Source organism: Puma concolor, chromosome C1 (genome assembly GCF_028749965.1).
Source record: "Puma concolor isolate L17-30 chromosome C1, mPumCon1.1.hap2, whole genome shotgun sequence".
Lineage (NCBI taxonomy): Eukaryota > Metazoa > Chordata > Mammalia > Carnivora > Felidae > Puma > Puma concolor.
The window spans coordinates 34,198,970-34,219,856 of NC_141674.1; the positions used below are offsets into that span (position 1 = coordinate 34,198,970).

General features: G+C 53.8%; 1 protein-coding gene across 14 annotated transcripts in view; it reads left to right on the top strand.

The window, feature by feature from the left end:
• The first annotated feature begins 7,075 nt into the window (after nucleotides 1–7,075).
• Nucleotides 7,076–20,887, top strand: part of PTPRF (protein tyrosine phosphatase receptor type F) — an 88,390-nt gene continuing 74,578 nt past the window's right edge. For 11 of the 14 annotated variants that reach the window (XM_086716712.1, XM_086716716.1, XM_086716722.1 and 8 more), the window contains exons 1-2: nucleotides 7,077–7,325; nucleotides 15,038–15,114. The gene's annotated coding sequence lies outside the window, so the exon portion shown is untranslated. Of the gene's footprint in view, nucleotides 7,326–15,037; nucleotides 15,115–20,887 lie in introns of all 14 variants that reach the window. The other 3 variants (XM_086716725.1, XM_086716726.1, XM_086716713.1) reach the window with 2 other exon arrangements.

Genomic DNA, 20,887 nt, shown 5'->3' on the forward strand with positions numbered 1-20,887 from the left:
TTGGGGGAGCTGTAGGAGGTGAAAGTCAAATCTGACTGAATGCTGGAGTGAACAGGAACCCATAATGGCCAGCAGTGGGGAAGGGAGCTGGTGGAGGTTGCAGGGGGCAGGTTGATAGGAAGGATCTAGTTGGGAGGGCGCTCAGAGAAGGAGTGGGGCCTAGGGAATCAAAGATGGGCAGAACCAGCCTGAGGTAGGAGGAGGGGGGCTTTCTCTAGTGTAGCAGGGGAGAGGGCAGCTGTAGGGAGATGTGGGCTGTGGATGGAGAGTGGGGGAGCTCTGGTCTGGCGGCTCTCCTCCTGTCAAGGAGCAGCACAGTCACATCGGCCACGGAGGAGGAAATGGGCTGGAGGGAGGCCGAAAGAGGAAGGGGAAGGCTGGAAGTAGCCGTCACAGAGCATAGGTAGAGAGCCATGTCGAGGGCCAACATGCAGCCAGTGCCTATGATTTATGCGAACATCAAGCTGACCTGTGGAGTCACTTGCCTGCTTGAGCACAGCACAAGAGGGCACACAGGAGGGGCACCTGGCTGGCTCAGTCGGGAGAACACGCGACTCTGGATCTCAGGGTTGTGAGTTCAAGCCCCACATTGAGTGTGGAGATTACTTAAAAATAAAATTGTAAGAAAGAAAGAAAGAAAGAAAGCAGATAGGAGTGTTCATCGGAGTTGGGGGATGCCCAACACATATGATCAAAAAGCAAAGAGGCAAAGGACTTGGGGTATTGTCAAGTGTTATTAAAATTTGGGGCCTCGGCATCGAAGTGGGCCAAGAAAAAAAGTGAAACAGGGAGAGAGCTGATGTGTTAGGAGAACACCAACAGGTCAAAAAGGGTGGTGTCTGAGGAGACCAAAGAGCTATCACGAAGTCACAAGAGCAAGGCGGGAACAGCGGAGGTGCGGTCAGAGATGGGGACAAGACCCAGTGAGAATGGGTGGCCTGGGGCGCCTGACTGGCTCAGTTGGTACAACATGAGACTCTTGATCTCGGGGTTGTGAGTTTGAGCCCCGTGCTGGGTGTGAAGATTATGTAAAAATAAAATCTTAAAAAAAAAAAAAAAAAAAAAAAAGGAGAGAGAGAATGGGTGACCTAAGTGGCCTGTGGAAGATGGCCACTGTGATGAGGTCAAGGAGCTGGCCTGTCTGCACTTATACTGAAGTGACTTGGGTGGATGGCAGGAGGTGGCAAAGGCCACTGAGCTGAAAACAGAGTCAAGGCCATCGGGTTTGGCAAAATGGAGGTGAATAGCTATCATGTCAAGAGCAATCGCTGTGGAGAGCTGGTCCGAAAGCAAGATTGCAAGTGGGCTGAGTGTGCCCACGAGATGAAAGAGTGGGAGCTTCGTGTATAAACAGCTCTGGGGCTTGCTGTGAAGGAGAGCGGAGAAATGGTTAATGTCCCCCCTCTAAGGAGTGTGGGGTCAAAGCAAGGAATTTTTCTGAGGATGGGAGAGACCTGAGCTTGACTGCAAGCAGGTGGAAATGACAAGGGAAAAAAATATGGCGGGGGCGGGGAGACTAACAAAGTCCTGGAGGAGCCAAAGCATCCTGCACACAGGTGGGGGTCAGCCCCTGCTATGGTGGGGCGCAGCCTCCTTGGAACCAGGAGGGAGACAGAGAGGAAGGAATAGAAGTGTCTGGGTCTATGGATTTGGTAGCGGTTGAGGGGGGATGATGGAGTCTTCCTTTGGTGGCTTCTGTTTCCTCAGAGAAGCTTAAGGCGAAGTCCTCAGCCGAGTGTTCTACTGAAAAATGAACCCCTGGCTTATTCCCCCACCCCCCCCTATAGTGACTCATCAGGAAGGAATGAAAGGCATTAGCCAGGTCTTTGTGTTTGAGGCCTCCACCTTTTTTCTCCCACCCCACACCTGAGAGGGTAAACGGACTGCTTTGCAATTCTGGAGTCTAAACTAAACTCTTTCCGACTGGCTAAAAGGGAGGACACCATGTATCTCAGGGTGTTGATTGGCCAGCACAGAAGACAGGGCCAGGGGTCAGGCGTTCCCCAGACCACTCTGACACAACCTCCAGGAAAGTGCCTGGGTAGCACCCCAAATGCCAAGAACTTGAGGTTGCAACGTTGTGGCCCTCGAGGAGAGGCCCCCTTGAAAGGGCCTGGATGGAGGGAGTGAGCGGCCCCCTTACCAAGGCCCAAGCCGGACAAGTGAGGCCCTGAAGACAGGGCCGAATAGTGGAGCCCCGTGGCAGTGATGGCTGAAGTCTACAGCAACATTAGTGGCGTCAAAAAGACCTCAGCCTTAGGCACCTGGGTGGCTCAGCGGGTTGAGCATCCTACTCTCGATTTCGGCTCAGGTCATCATTTCAGGGCTCATGGGATTGATCCCCATATCAGGCTCTGTGCTGAGCGTGGACCCTGCCTGGGATTCTCTCTCTCTCTCTCTCTCTCTCTCTCTCTCTCTCTCTCTGTCTGTCTCTCTCTCTCCCTCTCCCTCTCCCTCTCCCTCTCCTCTCTCTGTCCTTCCCTCAGCTTGTGCTCGCTCTTTCTCTAAAAATAAATAAATAAACATTAAAAAGAAAAAAAAAGACCTCAGCCTTTCCCTGCAAAGCCGTGGAGCACAGACTTAGCGTTTTGGGGGTTATGCAGCCCCTGGAATTCTTGGACAACTGGAGGGGGGTGAAGAAGAGCTGTGAGTGAAACGGACATCTTGCTGATCTGCTGGGTGGGGACTCAAGCTGAATTTAATTTGATTTAGACTGACTAAGAGATGTATTTACGTCATGAGTTTGAAGAGTGTGTCCAGTGGGCCCAGGACCTGGACAAAGGGTGAACAGTGAGTGGGAGTTGACATCTGGCTCTCCCCTCACCCTGCACCCTGGGGCTGGAACACAGCAGACACAGAACTACCACGTGGTACCACTCGGCCTTCACAGATGAGCACAAGGACGTCCCTCCCCGCCAGGCCCAGGAGCAGGGCGGCAGGGCAGTCCCACATGGACCCTGTGCTCAGAGTTTGGCAGTCCGGACAGAGCCTTGGCTCCTCTCCTTCCATAGCTGCCATGCTCTCACAGGCCGAGCCACCTGAGCTCTTGTCTGTGTGGCCCTGCGGCCTGGGCCTCTGCTTTCTCCACCTTGGCCTTGTGTCCAGTTTCACGTGAGACCCAGGCAGCCTGCACATAGGCACTCTCGTGCCCTGCCTCAGCCAACACTTGACCACACGTGGCACCAAAAGGTGGGTGAGCAGGGGGCCGGATCCCAGTGGGCCGAGGTTCTAAGACCACTGCGTCCTTGTGGGGGTTGAAGCAAGAGCCTGGTCAGCGCAGTGGTGAGAGGGGGCTGCCGACTTCAACCACAGGAGTGTGAGGGCCCTTGGCCACCTACCTTCCCAGCGTTGTGGTCACAGACCAGGCTGTGCTGGGCAGAGGCAGCTGGGCTGCCAGAGCTTCAGACCTAGTGAGGCCTGGGCTAGCAGGTGTGTATGGCAGTAAACATCATAAGCCCCTCTTCCTCACATGCTGGGCCTACAGAAGCCCCAGGTATGGATGAGCTCTGAGGCCTGGTCAGGGAGCTTCTCCCTCCCTAGTCCTTTATGTCTGATGCATCCCTGAGCACAGAAGAGGAAAATGTACCTTTCCATGCCTGTAACAAGTATGTATTGAGCACCTCTTGTCAGGTGTGTCAGGCCCCTCTGCTAGACACAGGGATATGGCAGTGGACAACAGTCTCATCCCTCCTGCCTGAAAGGAACCCACAGTCTGTGGGGTGGTGATATTGAGGGTTTAGTGCTTCAGCAGGCAAGCCTTCAACCCAGCCAGGGGTTAAGAATGGCTTTCTGGGGGGGAGCCTGGGTGGCTCAGTCGGTTAAGCGTCCGACTTCAGCTCAAGTCATGATGTCATGGTTCGTGGGTTCGAGACCCGTGTCGGGTTTTGTGCTGGCAGCTCAGAGCCTGGATCCTGCTTCTGATTCTGTGTATCCCTCTCTCTCTCCCTGCCCCTTTTCCGCTCGTACTCTGTCTCTCTCTCTCTCTCAAAAATAAACATTAAAAAATTTAAAAAAAAAAAAAAGAATGTCTTTCTAGGGGTGCTTGGGTGGCTCAGTTGGTTAAGGGTTCAACTTTGGCTCAAGTCATGATCTCACGGTTCATGAGTGAGGAGTCCCGCATCAGGCTCTCTGCTGTCAGCGCAGAGCCCTCTTTAGATCCTCTGTCTCCCTCTCTGCCCCTCCTCCACTCTCTCACTCCAAAAATAAATGAACATTTAAAAAAAAAAAAAAAGTTGGGACCACTGGTGGCTCAGTGGGTTAAGCGTCCCTCCAACTCTTGAGTTTGGCTCAGGTCATGACCTCATGGTTCATGAGTTTGATCCCTGCATGGGGCTCTGAGTGCTATTATTATAGAGCCTACTTGGGATTCTCAAAATAAGTAAGTACACATAAAAAATGGCTTTCCCGAGGAAGCAATGGCTATAAACAAGTTCCAAGGTACCCACTTAAAAAAGAGCAAGACTTGGGTCACCTGGGTGGCTCAGTTGGTTGAGCATCTGACTTCAGCTTAGGTCATGATCTCATGGTTTGTGGGTGTGAGCCCCACATCGCGCTTTGCACTGACAGCAAGGAGCCTGCTTCAGATTCTCTGTCTCCCCCTCTCTCTGCCCCTCCCTTGCTCACACTCTCTCAAAAATAATCATTTAAAAAATATTTAAAAAAAGAAAGAGCAAGACTTAAGGGCTGTGATTTTTTCACCATATGCAAGAGATTTGACAGCCAACTTGGTTTTGTATGGACCAAAACGCCCAAATCATAAACTCTCTCTCTCCTGCAGCTCCTCCCCTCCCCCTTCCTCATCTTTCTCTCTCTCCTCCTGCACCCTCCCTTATGTCCCTCACAGAGCTACATATAAGGTCTCTAGTCCCTTTCTATTTTCAAGGTTTGTAGGACTGGTGACTGGATGGGGATGCGGGAGAGAAAGCGTCTGTGTTTCTCACCCAGTGATGGAATGAAGGATTCCATGGCGTGACATGAGGATCTGGTGGTCAATAGATCTGCAGTGGGAGACAGAGTGAATTCAGTTTACCTGAGGAACATCCAGGGAGCGATATGGAGAAGGTTCTTGGCTATATGAGAACTGAGTTCAGAAGAGAGGCCCAAACTGGAGATCGATTTGGAAGACATCAACATACAGTTGGCAGTGATCAAGATGGTCCAGGGAGAAGGGGCAGATAGGGAAAAAGGGTGGCCTAGGATAGACCTTGGGAAAAGCAGGCGATGGTAAAGGAGATTGAGAAAGGGAATAGGCCTTTGAGGAAGGTATAGGTCATTGACGCCAAGGGGAAGGACTGTTCATAAGTCAGCAAAGAGCAGGCATGATTGACTAAAAAGTATATGTTTTTAAATTCAGAAAACAAAAACAAGAAACTAAACTGGTTCCAAACTCAGAAAACCAAGAAAAATGTCTAAAGATACATGAAACTTACAATACCTCCTCCACAGGGTACCAAAATTACCAATGGGTGAAAAACCACTGATTTAGGAATATTCATTTTTGATCCATTTGTCATCCGGATCTGTTTGCCCAGAATCACCAGAGCCAGTCCATCCCCTTCTTACACACCAGGGGGCGCACACGTACTGTTTCTGAATCCAAATCCTGGGCAAAAGCAGGCAGTGAATTACGTGATAAACCAGAACTTGACCCCTCAGCCCAGATCTCTAAACCCCTCTTCCACACCTGCCCTGCACATTAACTCTGTGATCCCTGAATCCAGGTGTCTCAGCAATCCCCAAGCTTTGTTTATTTCTCACCTGACCTCCAAACTCACAAAGGTATCAGGGAGACCCATAGGAGATCAGAAACCTCATTGGGGTCCTCGGCTGACCTAGGGCAATAGGGGCAGGTTGCCATCTTGCCCAGGGAAGGAGAGGGTTGTGTGGCTGATTCTTAAATGGTGGTGGCATGGACCGGGAGGGTGGGTCTGGAGTAGATGGTGGGCAAGGATGGTGGGGGGACTTTGGTGTGTGTGGCTCTTGGTGTGGAGCTTACCAAGTCTCCCTCTGAGTTAGGACTTGGAATAAATCTTCAGGTAATTTATGGGTTTAGCCCAGAAATTTATAAGGTCAGCATTTGAGTTTTGGTATGAGGAGTCAGAAACTCAATACCAAAGTTTTTTTACATCAGGTTCGAGTGACATTATTAAGTCTTGAACTCAGGGGCCAATGAAAGACTTGATTCAGGTTTACAGTTGGAACTGGGGTTGAAATCAGGTCAGATAAGTGGAGGGCAAACATGGGGATGAAGATTCGTGTGGAGTTTCTGCAAAGCCAGTCTCACTAATCTTGCATTCCAAGATAATTACAGTTGGGGCAAGTTAGGGTCCTAAGTTGCCCCAAGGATTTGTGGGGTTTAAGGTCAGCATCTGTGGTAGGGTTCTTTTCTGATGAACCAACCCAATTCTGGAATTGGGAATCCCAATTCAAAAAGTATTGGTGTTGACCTGGCTGGGAGTGCAGTGTTGGAGTTTTATGTAAGTTTTGGGGTTCAGAAAAGTACTGGGGCCCATAACAAGGTAACTGTTGGACTTTAGGGTTAATATAGGGATCTGGAGCTCAGTATTAGAACTGGAGTCCACTTAAGGCCCAGAGTTAGTGCTGGTGTCCCTATCAAGCTTAGGTAGGTAGAGATGATAGAGGGATTTAGAGTCAGAACTGGTATTGGGGGCCAATATAGGGGTGTAGATTAAAATTACTACTTGGGCCAATGTGGGGGCAGAATTAGGAGTCCGGACTCAATATTGAGTTTGGAGACGGGTCTGGGCTCACTATCAGGTGCATATTTGTAGAGGAAGGAAATGGGGTCCAAGAGTAGTATCCGGTTCATAGTAAGGACTGGGAGGCACTAGTAGGATATGGACTTCGTATGGGAGTTTGGGTCCGTCCTTGCTCACAACCGAGGTTCTGGTCCAATATTGGAGTTCCAGTCCGTTTAGACTCAGGGTTGGGTTGTGGCCTCGCTGGGCCTACGCGGCTCCACTGCTCTACGAGCGAGAGTGCACGAGGGGAGGGGCGGCGCCGGGGACGCGCACGGCAGGGGCAGGGGCGCGGGCGCGGGCGCGAGCGGGGGCGCGCGGCTGGAGCTGGCGCGGGAGCGGCGGGAGCGGTGGCGGCGGCGTCGGCAGAGGCGGCGGCTCCGGCTCCGGCTCCGGCTCCGGCTCCGGCTCCTGCTCCACCTCGGGCTCCGGCTCCGGCTCGGGCGGCGGTGGCGGGAGTAAGACCCGGCGGTGGCGGCGGCGGCAGAAGAGCAGCGGGATCAGCGGCCCCAGCGGCTTGTGTGTTTTGGGGGGGGGACATGCGGACCGACGGCCCCTGGATTGGCGGTGAGTGACCCCCGGGCCCCCCTACAGCCCCCTTCGCATCCGTTCCTTCCCCACTCCCCCCGCCCTCTCCCCGTTCCTCGCGTCTTCCGAGCGGGGCTGGAGGCGCCGCTTAGGCCGGGCCGCGCCCCCACCTGCCGCGCCCGCAGCCTCGGCTGGGCGCCCCCCCCCCCCCCCCGCCCCGAGCCTGGCGGCTCCTCCCCGCGCTTACCCCGCGGCAGACGCGCCCCCCCCCCCCCACCCGCCGCCGGCTGGCTAGGTCCTCGCCGCCCCTCGCCGCCCCCCTCCTCCCCGCCCTCCGCGCCGCACCTGAGCCGCAGCCCGCGCGCCCCCAGTGCAAAGTTTCCCTTTGCATTTGTGCTCCCCGTTCTCGGTCCCGCTTCATCTCCCCCCGCCGGCGCGGCCGCGCTCCGGGGGCGGCCCTCCACCTCTCACCGCCACCCACCGCTACCCCAGCCCCGGGCGGGTCCAGGCCGCGCCCCCGCCCCCGCCGCACAGGCGCCCCCTCCCAGCCGGCAGGGGATCCGCAGCCGACGCGCCCCCGTCTCGCTCGCCGCCCTGGCGCACGTGCGGGCCCGGGGTTTGCCGGGCGCGAGTTTGGAGCCCCCCCCCCCCCCCGCCAGCCTTGGTCGCCGGCGTGGGCAGGGGAGAGGCCTGGCGGACTGTGCCCACCCCCACCCTGGTGCAACGACCTGAAGGCCCCGGAGCGACCTGTCCCGTGAGGACGTGTCCACTCGGACCGGCTCCGGAAAGTTCACTCAGTCGCCGCCCGCGTCCCGTCCCGTCCCGTCCCGTCTCGTCCTGGTGTGCCCCGGTCCTCATCGCTGTGCCCACGTTTCAGTCTCAGCTGCTTTCTGTTTTCCTCCGTGCCTTGGTCTCAGTGCCCTTCAGTGTCTCTGTATCTCTGTCTCCCTGTGTCACTGCCTCCCAGTCTCACCCCCCGCAGCCCCTGGGTCTCTCCTGCTGTCTGTGGCTCGCTCCCCGGATCTCTCCGTTCTCCCGCCCTGGGTCTCGCCGTTCTCTCTCCCGGGTCTCTCTGTTCTTTCTACCCGGGTCTCTCTGTCCTCCCGTGCCGGATCTCTCTGTTCTCTCTCCTCTGGTCTCTCTGTTCTTTCTTCCTGGGTCTCTGTTTTTTCTTCCCAGGGCTCTCTGTGCTCCCTCCCCCATCTCTGAGTCTCTCTCTCTCCAGGTCTCTCTCTCGTGTCTCCTATTAGTTTCTTGGTGTCTCTGTCTCCCACTTGACCATAATCTCTGTGCGCCCTCTGCTAGGCCCCCTCCCCATTTCTCTGGAATGCTGCCTCTCTGGTTTTTCCACCCTAGGGTGGGGGAGGGGCTAGCCTTTCTCCCCATTTCAACATCCACACCCCCCCCCCCCCCCGCAGTGCAGGGCACCCCCCCAAGTTGGAGCAGGTTGGGGGTGGGAGCCCTGTACCTGAGCTGGGAGCCCTCCAGCAGGAGGGGATTCTCTGGATTCCCCTGGGGGTAGCCAGGCAGAGCCTGGGAAGCTGGACTGCTGAGTGTTGGTGATTTGAAGGCTCCACTTTGGCTCCTGAATAGACAAGGGCAGGGATCCAGAGTGACCTGGTGCAGAATCTGGCCAGAAAATCCTGGGAAGTGCACTGGGGTGGTAGGCCTAGAAAAAGATTCAGGAGGGTCTTTCTGGGGGATCCTCAATGGTGGGAGATCCCCCGGGAAGGGAAGAGCTCTGCTGAGAGATCCTTTGGGAGACATCAGAGATCTGATGGGATCCAGAAGAGGGTTCTGGGAGGAAATCTTAGAAAATTCTATGCTTGGCGCCTTATTAACTCTTGCTTCAGGGAGCAAGAAAATCCCTGTTTTTCACTGATTATATGAATGAGCCTAAGGCTTCGAGAAGGAGAAGGTGTAACTCCCCAAGCACAGCCCCCAACATCCGCAGCCTCAGGCACAGGCCACACACACACACACACACACACACACACACACACACACACACTCTCACACACACCCTTCTACCATTATTCCTACACTCAACCCCCCGCCCCCCACATCCACTTGCCTTCTTGCCCTCACACTTGCACACCTGGGCCTGCACAGCAGCCGGAGCTCAGAAATCTACTGTGCTCGCATGGCCATGCACCACTCTGTTTGCTTGTGCCCTCACAGCACCTCTTTGCACATCCCTAGGAACCGTGTGTATGTGCACGCCCACAGAATTTTGAACTCTCCTGCACACACTTTCTTGCACTTTTTGGCTGACTCAGTTTCCCCTTTATTATTTGAAATGTGTCTGTAGTTTTGTTTTCTTTTCCAGTTGTTCTTCCTCTTCCCTTTTTTCTTTCCTTTAATGAGGGCATTGTTTTAATATTATTCCTTCCTTCTTGCTCTTTGCCCTGCAGCTCCTGACCTTTCCTCTGTTCAGCCTTGTTCACACTGTGAGCATGGGGGTGGTGTTGGGGGTGTTGATTTGGGGGCTGATGGAGCAGTTGGAGAGGGATGGCTGCAGTAAGAGTAGATGACTGAAGAGCTTTTCTTGGGAATTGTATTGACATGCAGCAAAATGCTGGCCCTGGCAATTTGTGGTCTGTAAGCTCTTCCGTCAGCCCTAACTGGGAGTTCAGTGTTGAGGACCCTCAAGTGGGCCCCACAGCTCTTTGATAGAGGCTGAGACATGTCACAGTTTCTCCACTTTCTAGCTTGTTCCTTCCCAGGTCTCAGTTTTCCCCCCCTGTGAAATGGGGCAGCTCGTCCAACCTTGATTGGTCCCAAGGCTGTTGTGAGAATCCAAGGGAGATGTGTGGCAGTGCATAATCAGCAGTGGCAGTCCCTTCTTGTATGACTGACACTGCTGTGTGCTTGGGCCAAGCTTGCAGCCAGGGCCCTGCCCTTGAGAAGCTCATGGTCCCTAGGGGAACAGATTGCATCATGGGAATGCAGAGCAATTCACTAGACTCTTATTGATTGCCGACTGTGTGCCAGACACTGGGCTAGGCACTTTCAGCCAAGCTGCCCTGCTTCCTATGGGACTAGGAGCTTTTGGAAGAGGCAGCCCATCCCTTAGGAACTGCTGTGGTTGAGCCCAGCATCAGCTCATCTAAAGCAGCTACAATTCTGAGCCGAAGTTACAAGGTTGGATGAGCTGCTTCCATATGAGGCAAGGGAGACTTCAAGGGCCAAAGTGAGGTGAGTCCCAGAAGAGCCCAAGAAGGGGCTATCTGAAGTGAGTTTTGAGGAATGAACAGGAGTTTTCCAGCTGAAGAAAGAGCACTCCGGGCAGAAAAGAATAGTGTGGGTAAAGACTCAGAGGTCTTGACGTATTCCAAGATACAGCAGATCAGAGGGCCTTTAATGCCCTGTTTTAAATAGCTGTGACTTTACTTTGAGAACACAGAAGGGAGAAGGGAGCCGCCAAAGATTTAAAGCTTGGGTAGGGGGTGTGGAATGTGCTATGATCAGATGTTTCCAGAAGAGGATTCTGTGGCTATGGGAAGCGGATGGACCCACGATGCCCATTGAGGAGGAAATCAGGTGAGAGGTGATGGTGTCTTAGATAGGGGAGTAGCATGGAGTGATTCAGAAGGCACCTTTATCAGGACAGGATGATTTATTGGATGTGGGGGTGGGGAAGAGGAAGAGGAAGGGGTCTGGGTTCCTGGGAGTGACTGGGTGAGGCCTTTACTGAAGGCCCTGCAGGTTCACTGAGCTGGGAACTTGGGGAGGAGAGGGAGATTGGGGGGGGCAGATAACAAGCTCATGGTTGGGTGCCTTGTCTTTGAGATGCTTGGGGCATTTGAGGTCCAGTGGGGGAAGGGGAGACATCCAGGAGGGGGCTGGGTGTGAGGATCTGGAGTTTGGGAGAGAAACCTGGGCCAGAGGAAGGACGGAGAGTTCTCTGAGAGCGTGCTGAGCTGTGCTCATCAGGAGCCCACAATCTCAGTGGGTTGTGTGGGTTCTGGTTCCTAACTGTTGGGGTGCCACTCTGTTACTAGCAGTGTGACCTTGAGCGAGTTGCTTAACACTTCTGAGTCCGTTTTCTCCTCTGTCAAGTGGGCCTAAGACAATTCCATGCCGTGTGTTGTTATGAGGATTAAGGTTGAATATGCAAGAAGTGCTTAGAACAGGGCCTGGCATCTAGTAAGCAATGGTGTCTCAACGGTATCAGCAGTCGTTAATAGTGGGTGCAAACCCACCCCCATCAGAATTGGGGGTGGGGGTGGCCTTTAAAACAATACCTTGTAAGGGGAGCCTGGGTGGCTCAGTCGGTTAAGCGGTTAGGTGTCTGTCTCTTGGTTTTGGCTCAGCTCATGATCTTACAGTTCATGAGTTCAAGCCCCTCTATCAGTGAGGAGCCTGCTTGGGATTCTCTCTTTCCTTCTCTCTGCCTCTCCCCCACTCACGCTCATGCTCTCTTTTTCAAAATAAATAAACTTTAAAAAAATAAATAGGGGCGCCTGGGTGGCTCAGTTGGTTAAGCATCTGACTTCGGTCATGATCAGGTCATGATCTCACAGTTCTTGGGTTCGAGCCCTGCATCGGGCTCTCTGCTGTCATCATGGAGCCTGCTGTGGATCCTCTGTCTCCCCCTCTCTCTGCGCCTTCCTCACCCCGCCTGCACCCTCTTTTTCTCCTTATCTCAAAAATAAATAAACCTTGAAAATAAAATCAAATAATAAATTTAAAAATAAGTAAAACAATACCTTGTTAAGATTAGGGCACCTGCTCGCCTAAAGTAACTGCAATTTTGAGCTGAGGTTCGCAGGTTGGGGGAGCTCAGCAAAGAGAGTGCCTGGCCCCTAGCCTTCTGCCCTTGTCATCATCTCTGGGATTGTGTGTATTGCTCAGGTGTATTTGACCTTCTGGTGGGCTGGTATGAGAACACTAGAGGCCTCAGCACGCTCAGTTCCCCATTTCCACCACCCCACCTGGGCCCTGGGTGTCTAATGAGGTTCTGTGTCTGAGGTCCAGATGCACCAGTCTCTTTGTGTCCCCAACCTCCAGATCTGAGAACAGCGGTTTTTGCTCCTCAGCATTGTTTTAAAGTTTGGTTGTTTTTTGTTTTTTTTTTTTTAACGTTTATTTATTTTTGGGACAGAGAGAGACAGAGCATGAACGGGGGAGGGGCAGAGAGAGAGGGAGACACAGAATCAGAAGCAGGCTCCAGGCTCTGAGCTGTCAGCACAGAGCTTGACGCGGGGCTTGAACTCATGGACCGCGAGATCATGACCTGAGCTGAAGTCGGACACTTAACCGACTGAACCACCCAGGCGCCCCTAAAGTTTTTTTTTTTAAGTTAATTTATTTATTTTGAGAGAGAGAAAGCACGTGCACAAGTGGGGGAGGGCTAGAGAGAGGGAGAGAGAGAATCCCAAGCAGGCTGCACACCATCAGCGCAGAGCCCGACGACGGCTCTGTCCCACGACGGTGAGATCATGACCTGAGCCGAGATCCTTGGCGTTGTTCTAGCTGCTGCTTCCGGGGACTGTTCCTGGTAGTCCTAGGGCCTGCCGGGGAGCTGCTCTGGAGGGCCCCCAGTGCCTGTGCTCCTCTGATTTCAGCTTGCTCCTGGTCCTGCTGCCAGGCTGGGTTCCAGGTGTGGCAGGTGACCGAGAGGCCTCCTGGGGGCCAGCCTCGCATTGGTGCCAAGGCCTCTTACCTGATCCTGGTCGTTGCTGCCAGCCTCACCACTTCTGAGGCCTTTCCAGCGATTGCAGACTTGGGCTCAGTACCAGTCAGGTCCTCACTGAGTAGCTTTCTAGTTGGCTTTCCGGGCATGTCTGGTGGTCGTGATCTAGGTGTGTCCCTGGGTGAGTCTGGAGTGGTTCTGGGAGCTGCTGCTGGTCAATTCTGATTGCCTGTCTAGGTTGTTTTGAGTCCGGTTTGATCTTGGACTGGTGTGGTACCAGGTGCTATCCTGGCTGTTCCAGAATCCTGCCCTGGTGCTGTTCCGTGTACTTGAAGGTCTTTCCACGTGCAGAGTTTTGTCTGTGCCTGTTTTCTTTGTTCTCTGACCCACCTCCAGGCCACTTTGGACACACATCTCTTCTCAGGTGTGACTCCTGCTCAGTGTAGGTCCATCCTGGCATGGCCTCGGGCATGGCACTAGAGCCAGCTGGCTTAGGGACCCTCCCCATTCTCTGCCTCAGACTCTGTCCCTCTGTCCCACGGTCCCTGAGCAACGGTGGAGCCAGTAGCCTCACATTTGGTACCACAAGGCAGGCGTCCCCAGACAAACCGGCCTTGGAGTTTGGGACATGGAAGCTGGTTTTTCTGCCCAGACTCGCCCAGCAGCCTGTGTGTTGGGAGCAGCGGCCACAGGGAACATTGTGGAAACTCAGTGGACTAGGGCAGGGAGGCTGGCGGCCCTCCTGAGGGCCGGAGCTGCTGGTACTGGCACGGGCAGGGGGCAATGGAGGCCAGAGAGGGTGTGCTGCAGGGTCAGCATGAGACAGTACTGGGTTGGCCAGGCCTGTCTTGGTCAGATATGATGGGCCTTCCAAGGACATCCCCCATGTTGCCAAAGGTGGTCAATCTCAAGTGAGGACAATTCCCAGGTGCGGGAGGCTGGCTCAGAGTTGGTGAGGGCACTCCCTGACCCCCATCCCTGAGTGTCCATTTTGGGAGGAGTCTCGGGAGAATTGCTGTGTATCGTGGTTATCACTGTGCATGTGGAGGTGTGAGGCCGAAGAGAAACCCACTGTGACGTGCGTCCTGTGTCGAGTGGGCCCCAGTGGTGCCAGGTCGCTGAGCTGTGGTGAGGTGGTGTGTGTTCAGCCCTCACCCCACTCGGGAGGGTGCCCGCCCTGGTGGGGGCTCAGTCATCGTTCTAGAGGGAAGAGATGGGCCGCATGGCTGTGTATGTGCCAGCAGAGGAGGCATCCAGGGGCACACCTTCATTTAAAACATTACAGAGAAGCAGAAAGTCAAAAATAAATATTGCTTCGGAAGTTTCTTTGAAGGCCGTACGTATGCTGGTGTGGTTCTCAGGAGCTGGGGTGTTTTCTATGAACTCATTCATGCATCCATGCACTCGTTCATCGTGTCCTAATGAAGCACCTACTGTGTGCCTGCTCTCTGCTAAGCGCTGGGGATATGGAATTGGGGCCAGGCACACACCAGGCTCGTGGTCATGACTCCGTGACCCTGCAACAATTGTATAAAAAAATAATTCCTCACATTTGTGGTCACTGCTCCTAGGCAAGGTCCAGGCGTGTAGTCTGGGACATCATGGAAGGCCTTCCTGAGAAAGTGCCATTGGCTCTGATGTCTAAGGGGTACTTGGCACAAGAGTGTGGGCAACATGTTGCAGGCACTGGCAGGCTAGAGAGCGCACATTTGAGGATCAGAGGGGGAAGTTCTTGTGGTTGGCTGGCAGGTGCGGAGGTGGGCGGGGCCTGGGCTCTGCTGGAGGGGTAGCTGGAGGGGTGCCCGGAGGGTTCAGACACAAGTGTTACTACTGAGGTGGGGGGTCTCAGTTTGTGTTGTTTGCTGTATGCTGGGTTCCCGGAAGAAAGCCCAGCACACTAGTAGATGCTCGGGAGTACTGAAAAGAGTAACTGAGTGAAGAGATGGGCATTTTTACTAAATGGGGATTGTCCTGCACAAAGTTTCGACGCCTGCTTTGTTGTTGTTGTTGTTGTTCCATAAACAGCAAATTCTGCATGGTTTTTTTTTGTGTCAGTGTATACTATGCTGTGATGAAATTCTTGGTGTTTTCTCATCCTTTCCTCTCTCTCTAGGAAGGAGCGGAGACCCTGGTGCCCTGCCCTCAGTGCTGGTTGTCCAAGAGTGACTGGTGTGAGCAAGCAGAGACCTGGTGGGTGTGCCCCAAGAGGTGGCGGGGGCCAGGGCACAGAGGGGTCCTGTGGGCCAGGCCGAGCAGCTCAGATTGTGATGGAGACTGGTGGCGAGCCATGGAAGTGTTGCCACTCGGGGCGTGACATGGTCCAGTGTGCATATGGCTGAGCGACGGTGAAGGGAGGTGGTGATGGACGTGGAGAGAAGGGATGTGAGTGCTGTTTCGGGACGTGGAGGAGACAGGACATGGTGCAGGACTGAATGTGGGGCATGAGAAAGGAGGGGAGGTGTCCAGGATGGTGCCTGGGTTTCTGGCCAGAATGGTTGATGGAGGTGGGTGGGGAGTGATATACATACAGCTCGTCAGCTGCTGTAGGTGTGAAATAGGCTTCTGGGTGACATTCTGGGACTTCCACTAGGAACTGTCTGCTTTTTCAGTCATCATGTTTCTGTAGGGAAGTCTGTTCCCATCAACTGTAGGTTGTGGTAGAAAGAACAAGGTACCTCCAGGATCTGGGGCACCTCCTTATCTTTTTCAGGTCCACTTCTCCTCTCGTCTTTCTGCCACCGCATAGAGCAGGTGGGTTGGGTTGGGAGACAGAGCACGGGGAGCCATGGATGTTGGCTAAGACTCTAGACTTTTTCCTGAGGGTCATATGGAGACACAGAAGGTTCTTTTTTTTTTTTTTTTTTTTAATGTTTATTTATTTTGGAGAGAGAGACAGAGACAGAGCATGAGCGGGGGAGGGGCAGAGAGCGGGAGACAGAATCCAAAGCAGGCTTCAGGCTCTGAGCTGTCAGCACAGGGCCCGATGTGGGGCTCGAACTCACGAACCATAAGATCGTGACCTGAGCTGAAGTCAGATGCTTAACTAACTGAGCCACCCAGGCGCCCCGACACTGAAGGTTCCTAAGCAGAGAAGCAACATCTCTCCATTTGCCCATCCGTTCAGTCCTGAAACATTATCTGTGTGTCTGCTATGTAATCAAGCAGCAAAATGTGCTTGAGGGCCACGATCACCTTGCATTTTTATAAGTTTGCCTGGGGCATTGGTTTGTGTACAGGGTGAACTGGGAGAAATCTGAGGGCGGAAACCCCCTAAAGAGGTATGCGCTCCTGAGGTCTTACTGACACGTGGAGGTCGGAGTGGAGGCAGTGCAGATTCACACTTACTGACCAGTTGAGTGAATGGGGTGAAGAAAAGAGAGAATTTGAGGAGGAGTGGCTGGCTTGGGTGACCACGTCGCTGGTAGTGCTTGTCACCAAGATGGGGACCTGAAGAGGGGCGGTGCTGGGGAGAATGAGTTCTAGTTGGACCGTCTTCTGTAAGCTGTTGGAAGGCACAGCCCATGGCTGCCCCTTGGCTCAGGGCCCAGCAGGGCCCACTGAATAGTTCTGCACGGTCAGCTGATGAAGAGGGTTATGAGAGATGGGTCTGGGCTAGGTAGGGAAAGGAACTGAGCATGTGCTGGGTATCTGCTACGGGCCAGGCCCTGTGCATGGTGAGATGGGCACTGGGGCAATATACAGCGTGTGGCGGAGGCTGGGTCCCCGGGCAGACGGGGAGGTGGAGGTGGAGGTACCATGCGTCCCTTCACCTGTCCATCCTCAGAAGCTGGGTATGGCCTACCTGGGAGCCCATCCTCAGCAGAAAGAGTTGCCTGGAAGTGGAGCTCTCTGTCTTCTAGGGAGGCCGCTTGCTGATGGCATGTGTGAAGGGGTGCAGGAGATGTGCTGTAAGGCCTGCCTGGCTTCTGGAGACAGGGCTGACTTTGAGGGAGAGAAGATGCCCTAAGATCCTGAGGCCCTGGCACAGCTGGTACAAGAGTTAAGCCAGGCTGAGGCCTCTTTAGGTACAGGGCCCAAGGTGCTGATAGGAGACCTGGTTCCGGGGCAGGCCCTGGCCTATATCAGCAAAGGATCTTGCTGTCTACATCAGGGTTTTTCAGTCTCAATACTATTGATGTTTTGGACCAGACAATCCTTTGTTGCGGGGGCCTGGCCTATTACTGTAAGATATCTAGCATCGTTCCTTGTATCTTCCCACTAAATGCCAGTGGCACCTGCCCCCCCACACCTGCAGTCTTGACAGTAAAAAATGTCCCCAGACATTGCCTGATATCCCATGGAGGTGAGGGGAGGGGAATGCAGAATCACCCTGGATTGAGAACCACTGGTCTACACCACCTCTTGCTGTCTTCACTAAACTGGGGAGGGTCGCTTGAGCTGAGTTCTTAGGGGTGAGTAGGTGGCTGGGGGCAGGAGAAGGGCATTCCTCCCAGGAGAGAGAACAGCAAATGCAGAGGTCTACAGGTTCTGGAGAGTGTTAACCCCAGGGAGGTTCCACTGCCGCAGGAAGGAAATTGGAGGACTGGTAGGTTAGGGGCGATAGCTGGAGGCAGGTGCCTTTGCTGGTCCCCTTGGTCTTCTGCCCCGAGCTAAGCCTCTGCTGGACGTTGTGCCACCCGGAGAGACTCTGGGACGCTCTTCCTGAGTTCCTCCCTCCATTCCCCAGGGGCCCAAGAAGCTGAGCGCTGTTGAGAGGGCAGGGGGCCTGGCTGTAAGAGAGCGGGAGGGCTGTGCCAGCCAGTGCTCACAGACTCTGGCCAACTGGCTGGCAGAGCGAAGCTGCCTGCTGCTGGCTGCCTCACTCCCTGGGGCCGGGGTCGAGGCTGAGACTGATTTATTCCCGTCATAATCCCGCGGTCGGTTTGGTGAGAGTTGGAAACACGTTGGTTTTCCTTCCCAAGTGTAACAAGGCCTGTTTCCGCCTCCGCGGCCGCTGCTGCAGTGCCACGCGGTGAACTGTCCAGGACATGACAAAAGGGCTGGGTTAGCCGCCTGCAGCTTTGAACATGAACGGCTCCTGGCTCTCCCTGCCCTCAGGCTCCTCTCGCCCAAGCACTGGTCTCTCCTCTTGGCCGACCCCTCTGGGGGCCCTGAATATCCTTTCTCCTGTTGATGTCATTTTGGGGCCCCAGCCTCCTGGGAGCCGGGGTCCTGGTCTGGGGGTGGGGGAGCTGTAGGAACAGGTGGTATTTGGAGACTAATTAATATTTTTGAATAATAACACGTGCCCAAGGGAAACAAATCAATCTGTGTTTGCATATTCATGAAGAGGACTCCGAGTGAATGATCCCAGCTGTTCTCTAGCCAGGGAGCCCCTCCCGCCCCCCCATCTCTGGCGTAACATGGTCTCTCAGGAGTTGGGGGCACCCATTGAGGTTGCAGGGGTGCTTAGGTCAGGCTACGGAGAGGTGACATGGCCTCTGTGTTGTATGCGTTTCCATGACGTTCTTATTTGAATCTTGTGGCTTGGTGTGGTGCCTGCTCCTTCCTTTTTCCTCCAAGCAGTGATTCCCAGGCTCTTTGATTTCACAAACTAGCACACTTTCCAAAAGTACTTGGGGGCCAGACATGGGAATGGCAGTTTTTTATTTTGCAAAGTAAGGATATTATGGGAAAATACCACGATCTGCTAACACCCATATTGCATACAAGAAAGGACCTTTTAACACCAAAACAAAATATGAGAAATAACGGACAGTTCTTCCCAAGAAAGGGCATTTGGCAGCTTTACACTGCTGTAGCAAGGAAAAAGGATATATTAAAACCATTCTGAATGTAGAAAAATCATATCCAATTATATTCTGTAATGTCATACAGTATGGAGTTGTTTTCCTGCCCAAGTACATCAGTGTGGGAGAACCAGTGGCCCACAGTGCACTTCAGAGACAAGCCTTAGTTAATGTCAAGGGCTCAGGCCTTGTTCTCATCCCAGACTCACCCAGCCATGCTGGGGGAAGTGGACGCCCAGCTCTTCACACTTGCACTGAATTCTCGGCAACCCCAGCGACGTTAGCATCAGTCCTGCCTCACTGCTCCTTTCCCACTTTCTGCCCATAGATGACCCTGAGCATTCTGGGGGTGGGGGGCAGGGCCAAGGACTAGACCGAGGTCAGGCCCAGGGACCCAGGACTCAGATGAGGGAGCAGGCTCTGTTTCCAGTGTTTGGGGTAGGTAGCAGTTTGCTCTTGCCAGCAGCTGGTGACGGAGAGGCCTTGCCTTGGACAGCTGTGTGGTTGCCAGAGTAGTTCCCTAAGAATGTGTCCATGTTTGTGTGTCCCGTGTCCCCTGCCTCTGGGTATAGCCACGTCCCTGTGTCCATGGACCTCTAGGAGAAGCTCTTTGGGGAGGGGATGTCTTTGTTTTCAATTTCTCTAACCTTTGTCCTGCTTTCAGTATCTGAACAGTGAGCTGAGTATCCCAGACTCAGATACGTGGGAGGTCCTTGGAATCCCCAAATAAGTGTCACCCTGGGGGTGGGGTTACCAGAGGCTCAAATTCTCTGACACCCATGGCCGGAATCTCATCCTAGACTGTACCACATGACACTGTTCTGGCGTTGTGCCCCTGTGATGGCTGTACTGGGAACTCACACCCCTTTAATATCAGTCCTGGGGACTGATACCCTGTGATGTCTATGCCAGGTAGGGGAGTGGTACACCTGTACAATAATGTATTGGGAAGTGATATCCTTATAAAGGCTGTTAGGGAGTTGCACCCCCAGGATGTCTGTACCCTGTGTCTACACTCATGTGATGTCTGGACCAGACAGCTACACCTCCATGACCTCTCCACCTAGGAGTTACAGTGCTGTGATTACTATACCAAGGCCGATACAGGGATGTACTTTTGTGATAATCACACCGGAAAACTACAGCCCATTCTGATTGTGCTGCATACCTGTACCTCCATGACATCTCTTCTTTGTAGCTTTATCCCCTTTAGTTTTTAAAAAAAATTTTTTTTTTCCAACGTTTTTATTTATTTTTGGGACAGAGAGAGACAGAGCATGAACGGGGGAGGGGCAGAGAGAGAGGGAGACACAGAATCGGAAACAGGCTCCAGGCTCCGAGCCATCAGCCCAGAGCCTGACGTGGGGCTCGAACTCACAGACCGCGAGATCGTGACCTGGCTGAAGTCGGACGCTTAACCGACTGCGCCACCCAGGCGCCCCTATCCCCTTTAGTTTTTACCAGGGAGATCTGTTCCCCGTGCTGTGTGTTCCTGAGGGTTGTACCCCTGTGGTGTCTGCACTGGTGTGTGTGTGGGGGGGGGGGGGGTGCACACCCAGAATATTTGCACCTGGGAATGAAACCTCTGTAAATATGGTATTACAGGTATCTGTAAATATGATACCTGGACTAGGCCCCGTCTTTTTGGTGCAACGCACCACTGAGCTGCAAACCCATGATATCTGTACCACAGGCTACAGGATGATTATGACAGGGGGCCATGCCCCTGTAGCAGTCTGTCCGGATAGCTGGCTGCCTAATGGCTGCCGAGAACTTGAATTCTATTATAGGTTTCATGGCTGCATCTCAGCGCTGTGGTGATCAAGTTCAGACAGGGCCTTAGTGACATGGGACCTGCATCCCAGACTGGCCGTACGGGGCATCATGGTAGGGACTTCCTCTCTCCTAGCCTCAGCCACCTGAGCTCTGTGATCACTGAGTGGGAACCCCAGGTACGGTGTGAATGGGGCTGGGTGCCCATCACGCCTCCTTCAGCTCTCTTGCTTTTACTTATCAGCTCCTATCTGAGACTTTTAGCAAGATCTTGGGACAAAGGACATCTCCCTCCCTTTGCCTTTTGCAGTCAGCCCCCACCCCACTTCACAGTCCTTCCTGTTTTGTCTTCGCACCTTTGCTCACCTACCGCCCTCTGATCTTAGGACCTCTGACTGTCCCAGTTGAGACTAGGGTTCAAGTTCCAGAAAGGAGCAGAG